We start from the raw sequence: 6364 nt of genomic DNA, 5'->3' as shown, positions 1-6364 counted from the left end.
CTGAAGTCCTTTGCGGTGCAAATCCTTGATGATTCACATTTGGGTGCAACTGCAGCTCTGGATTTGGGTGTGGCTCATCCCTCAGCCTGTGCTGATGTGAAGAGGAATGAGGCATATAAACTACTGTGGCTGTCTGCTCTCAAACAGCACAGCTGTGGACACTTGAACTCGTTTGTCCTAGCACAATGCTGTGACAGCGAACCTCTCACGTATGCACACGCCTTGGCATCGACTCAAGTCACAAGATCCTACCAAAACAAAACTGCAGTCCTAGAAATATAAATCAGTTCGTAGATTAACTCTCGACTGAAAATCCTAACTGTGTTGTAGTTGTTGTCCTCAGCTCATCTCTTACGTAACCACCTCCTGCTCCAGTTTGTGTTTCCTGTTCACAAGCACCTGGAAGGCTCCCTGAAGCTTCGCTCTTCACTAAACTAATATAAAGTAATACAGCTCATTATTTGTGCCCTTGGATTTGGATTCTGCTCCTTTTTTTGTGTGTAACAAACGACACAAGCTCCTTTCACTGGAAGGCAGTTTGTTCGGATCCAAATTATAATGAGATTTGAGTGAAGGGGAAAAAAAACAGAATTAGATTTTCTGCATGGATTATATGAACATGAGACTGTAAAAGCGCATGCTTCCAATCAATTAATCTGCTGCAAACTTGCAGAGAGTTTTATCACAGCTCTGGAATTCGTATCTTAATCTGCCTGTTTTCCCACGACATGCAATTACACCAAAAGCACAGAAACATGACATTATTTCAGGTCAGCAATGTACACCGTGGTTGAACTGTGTTTGCAAGCACTTCTTGGTGTTTGTTTTGCCTCGCGTGCCTGCAGCACCAAGTGACTCAGACTTCAACTTAACAGATATACCTGTATTAGGTCTTTAATTAAATGTTATTGAGCCAAGTATTGCCAAAGTTCTTCACTGATAATAGCTTTTATCTTGATCCCCAGCAGTAGAAATAGACTGCAGTTTAGACTGCTCTTTTCATTTATATTTTTAGAAATGAAAAGAGAAGGGGAAGATGAATGAATGAGTAATTGTCTAAAAGATGTTTCACTGGTCTTTTCCTCCCTGACAAGAGAGAAAATCCAGATGGAAACCTTTTTGGTGTCAGTATCAAGTTCCTAGAGCCCCCGTGGCTAAAATCATTGTCAAAATTGTAAATCTTTTGAAGCCGTGCAGTAATGTCCACTTGTCTGATGCTCCAAGCAGGTTAAAGCAAAGATCGACTCTTTCCAGCAGCTACACATACAAACTATTCAAGTGGTGTGATATTGATTCAACAGCAGGATTTGTTGGACTGAGGCTGATGGCTCGTAATGGATCAGGATCGCTTGCTTTAGCCTCACTTCTTTGCAGTAAACTAAGCTCTCTGTCTCTCTTCTCTCTCTCTCTCCCCTTATGTTTCTTTCTCTTCGACCTTGAGCGTCGCCCAAAGCCTCTCGGAGCAGCACAAACCTCTCCACATCTTCAGGCAGATTTCATTAAAAGTAGCAGCAGAGAAAATATGGGGAAAGGAAACAAAGCCCGTGTTTAATCATTTACCAAACAGCAGATTTACCTCCTTTTTTCAGCAAACATCAATATCAGCCAGCACAATAAACAAAATATGTCTTTGATATAATATATAATACTTTGATTACTACTGCATTTCCTCTGTACTTTTCTAGACAGTTAAACTAGATGCATTATAAATTCCATCAAGACTTCTTTGTCATTTTGTGATATGTAATCTACATGTCATGTCATTTCTTTGGCTCATTTTACCGTTTGAATTATTCATCACTGGTAAGAACACCTACTCTGTTGAGGCCATTATTGATTTTTACCTACAGTGTCTATAAAATTGTTGCTCAAGCACCCAGAAAACATCTGCTGAAAGCAATCAGCTGAATAAATCATACACAAGTGTGTAGATGAGATGTACAGCAGCTATTTCCGACACAATGTTTTAAAGCCAGTGTTTTTTTTTTTTTGCAAAAATACGACATGAATAATAAAATCATAGCTTTCTACAGACCTGCGGTTCAAACTTTCAACGTGATGGATAGTAAGTGTCTGTGTTTTCCCTTCATGATCTCAAGATAACAAACAAATTGCGTCATCACTAATGTAAACTGAAGGCAATCAGTTTCACACAAACTCTCTTCTATGCCCACATATGCGATCAGATCTGGTTTATTTACACGGCATGTTGATGTGTTAAAATATGTAAACAGATCATCAACATCCATTTGACGCAATAATGAAGATTTGATTAATTTGCTCCTAAGGATTTTCTGTCTGATTCCCTTAAACCCTGCATGTATAATTGTGAAAAAACCCATAAGGTGATCTATATCTAGAGAAACTGTGAGCAGTCAACCAGATTTGTGCTGCATATGTTTTACAGCTTTCAGCATCGTGAACTTTTCTAAGTTTTATACGATATATTTTTAGGTTAGTACTATAAAACTGATGCAATGTTACAGGTAGTAGCTCTTCCTTCTCTCACACAAAGCCTGCAGCTATAAAGCTTATATCTGTGATATTTTTGCCAGTGAAGTTATTATTGATATTGGGAATAGTGACGCTCCCACATCCCAGACTCCTTTTTCATCTTTACCCCCAGGAAGTTATCGCCTGCACCGTTTTCGCCTCGCTGTACTGCCACAGTAACAGAGTCTATTTGCCTTTCAGACTCTGCTTCAAACACACGGCAGGAGGGAAACGGGAGAAGTGCAGAGCTGCCTGACATCCTCGATGATGACATCTTCAAACACACTCCCCTGCGCTCCGCAGACACACCCAGCGCTTACTGCAGGTCAGCAACACAACTCAGCATCAGCACCAGCCGCCTCACGCTCACTCGCTGCCTCTCTCCAACACACACACACACACACACACTCACGAACGTAATCTCTGCAACAGCACTACTGAACCCTGCTGCTGAATCAGTGAATTGCTCAGGGGAGAACAGCAAAGACAAAGTCACAGAGAGTGAGAGAGGGGGAAAAGAGAGCAGAGACAGTGATGCCCACCCGTCCCTGAGGAGGCGGCGTGCCAGTTTGGGAAGGCCAGGTGGAAGCAGTCGCACATGATGGCAGCGGCGGTGGAGGCGGCAGCAGCAAAGGCGAGGTCCCGGGCCGGGCAGGGAGGGAGGGAGGGCTGGCGCGGTGGAGAGTTAGGCAGGTGCTGCTGCTGCTGCTGCTGCTATTGCTGCTTTCCCGGCTCGTCCTCTATCAGCCTGTGTGTGCAGGTCGCCAGTCGCAGCACAGCGAGGGATGAGTTGCAGAAATAATCAGACACCGAAGAGAGTGAGAGAGCTCTCTGCTGCCTTTTTCCGTGCTCAGAGCTGTCCACCGAGTGAAGGAAACTCCCTCGCCTGCCCTGTAAACATGGACCTCCAGTGCAGCACACTAACTTAATTATGGGAGGAGCTGCCCCCCCACCCTCACACCCCCTCCTTCAACTCACACAGACTCATCCCTCAGTTCTCCTTCTCCTCCTCCTCCTCTCTCTGCTCAGTCTCATTGATCGGCCTAATCGGACAAGGACAATCACGATGTCAGCTTCTGGCACCAACACTGACGGGAGAGGGGGGGGGTGAAACAGTTTATTGACATGGAACTGTAACTCAATTTGACGCTGTGTACACTTAGTTTAAAACCCCTTATTGTGGACAGGGAGGTGAGATGATGAAGATTTCAGATGGGAAAGTGTGGGAGAGGAAACAGGAGTGAAATCAGAGTAAAACTGCACACGTTGTCAGTCGTGTTGGACTGTGAGGCTCCAGGCTGATAAAGTTTAGTTTATAGGTCAAAACAAGCAGATAAGCAGTCAGACAAGTCCGTTACAAGAGTTTGCAGCCTTGGGAATCCACATGTAAGATATCATCAATACATGTTAAGAAGGTTTTGAGTTACCTCAGTACTGTCTTACAACATTGTGATTAAATGTTGTAATTTACTTTTGCACTAAATTCAACTTTAAATGATTTTATTGCTGAAAATGAGTTGATCAACAGAAAAATAATACACAACAATTTTCATAACCATGATTAATTCAACACTTTTACTGTAAATCAAATATCTTTGTTGGGTTGTGGACTAATGTTTGGATGAAACAAGCTATTTAAGGACATTACAACGATTTATCAATTAATCAAATTAATCATCAACATGTTGATCAATAATTAAGCAGTGAGTGAGTGAGTTAGTTAGCTGGTTAGCTGGTTAGTTAGTCAGTTATAGCCCTAAATTGCTGATCTCCTCTTTTACTAGCAGCTGCTCCTGTTAAGATAGTATTTCTGCTTCCTCTGTGATAGATTTTATTGATCTATTAAGTCAGTATTGAATGAAAAGCTTAACATTACCTAACGGCAGACTCCCCCAGTTGTGAGGATTTGCAGTTTGTTTGCTTTGGCACTGTGCTCTAGGAGATTGATCTGATGGACTCATTTTACCATTTTCATTTCATTAGGAATTGATATTAACTGTTAGTTTCGTCTCCATCCACATTTGTAAGAAATATATAATATATAACAAGCAACAACGTGGACGTAGTAGTTTAATAGTTGTGTTACAGGATTTTGAAGTGGATTATTCCTTTAGCCTGCCTGTCCTCAAATCCTGAAGCTACAGACTCATTAGGAGCACCGTCTTTCCCTGAAACAAACAGGGACTTCAGGTAAAAGCAGGGATCCCTTAGTGGTTCAGCCATTACCTCAATAACATCATGAAGGCCAGATGAACACGAGGGAGCAGACGCAGGTTAAGAGCTTTTAAAAACTGGGCAATTAAGACATAGCTGCTGAGCAAAAAGTGTCTGTAAGTCTCTCAGGAGGAGGTTATTAATGCTGACAGTATATTTGTCACCCAGGTGGTGGTTTACAGGATGGCTTCCCCCAAAATTCTGCACACATCCTATCTGTCAGCATCAGGCTTTATTGGAAAAATCTACGTGGACGTTTTACCTGCCTGCTGGCCAATATCCCACAAATCTGATCATGAAACGATCGCTGCACTCGGCCCGTGTGCGGGCGCTCTTTTGTTTGATCGTCAGCGCTAAGTGATGTTTGGGCCTGAGAGTGAAGCTAGCAGTGCATTAGCCATGTTGGGCCGAGCTCTCTGATCAATACAGCAGAAATGCAAGGCAGCATTATGGTGTGACAGGCAGCGCAGGTATCAGGTAGCTTGTACTGTCTTGTCTCTAATATACGTTTCTTCCTCTGTAGTGTTTTACATCTGTGTGCTTAAAGGAACAGCAGAGCAAGTATGAAAGTGCCCCAGATGGGTGTGTCGACCCCAGCGGGGCAAAAATAATGCACTCAGGTATCAGGTTCTGATATGTTAGGCACGTGCTCAAGCTCTGCTCTCTGCAGCATGCAGTTACTTTCCTGTGATGCAGCAATTCGATCTGATAAAACAAAATGAGCGATTATTCAAATGTGAGGGAATGAATGCATTGAATCACACATCAGTTTAACTAATGTAGTGATAAAATTCCTGTCCCTGTTTCTCTTTCTGCCTTTGTAGATGTTCTTTTTCTGAATCTGCATGCAAGTCTCGGCAAATCCCGACAAATGAGATCATCTCTTTACATCTTTTTTTTTTTTTTTCTTGGCTACGGGCACACTAAGTGACACAGCATTTAGTTTTGGCACCAGTTCAAAAAACATTTCCAAACCTAAATCAATTTCTGGCCGGACAGAAAAGGAAAAAATATTCACCAGCTGCGTTCTTCTTTGTCTGCTGTGAGCAAAATACAAGGAAACAATGCACCGCCACATTCAGGCTTTTTGTTTATTGTCGGATTATGTATGCGTTAATTTTTCAAATTTTGAAGGATTTATCAAAAAGCATGTTACGTGAGAACGCTAGGAGGCAAAAAGACATGAGTCAGGTGGATGTGGACATCAGTACCAGAGGCAAAAAGGCAGATTGTGCTGTTCTGTGGTTTGTTGTTTATGCTTCTCCGGTAACACGCCCCACTGTCCTTCAGAAATGTCTCAAAAATCCTATTACTCATGTTTATTATTATTATAAACTGTATTTATATAGCACTTTTCAAAAAGACAGTTACAAAGTGCTTCACAGATCCTAATTTATTAAATAAAATACATAAACTAGCAGCAGCAATAGCAATTAAAATACAATATAAAAGCAGAAACGGGCACAAAAAAAAGAGACAAAATTGCAAGACAACAACCAGAAGTTATAAAAATAACATTATATTATGTACCACTGAGAGCAAGATTTATGATTTAAGTTGTTATGTTTAGATTGAATCCAGTTTTATTTACACACAGCAATTTGGATCGTATTCCCACAATTAGTCCAGCAGATGTTTCATCCAATACTGATTCTGT

The sequence above is a fragment of the Pempheris klunzingeri genome, chromosome 13, assembly GCF_042242105.1.
Source record: "Pempheris klunzingeri isolate RE-2024b chromosome 13, fPemKlu1.hap1, whole genome shotgun sequence".
NCBI lineage: Eukaryota > Metazoa > Chordata > Actinopteri > Acropomatiformes > Pempheridae > Pempheris > Pempheris klunzingeri.
The sequence above is the reverse complement of the archived record's forward strand: the minus strand, read 5'-3'. Positions refer to the sequence as shown.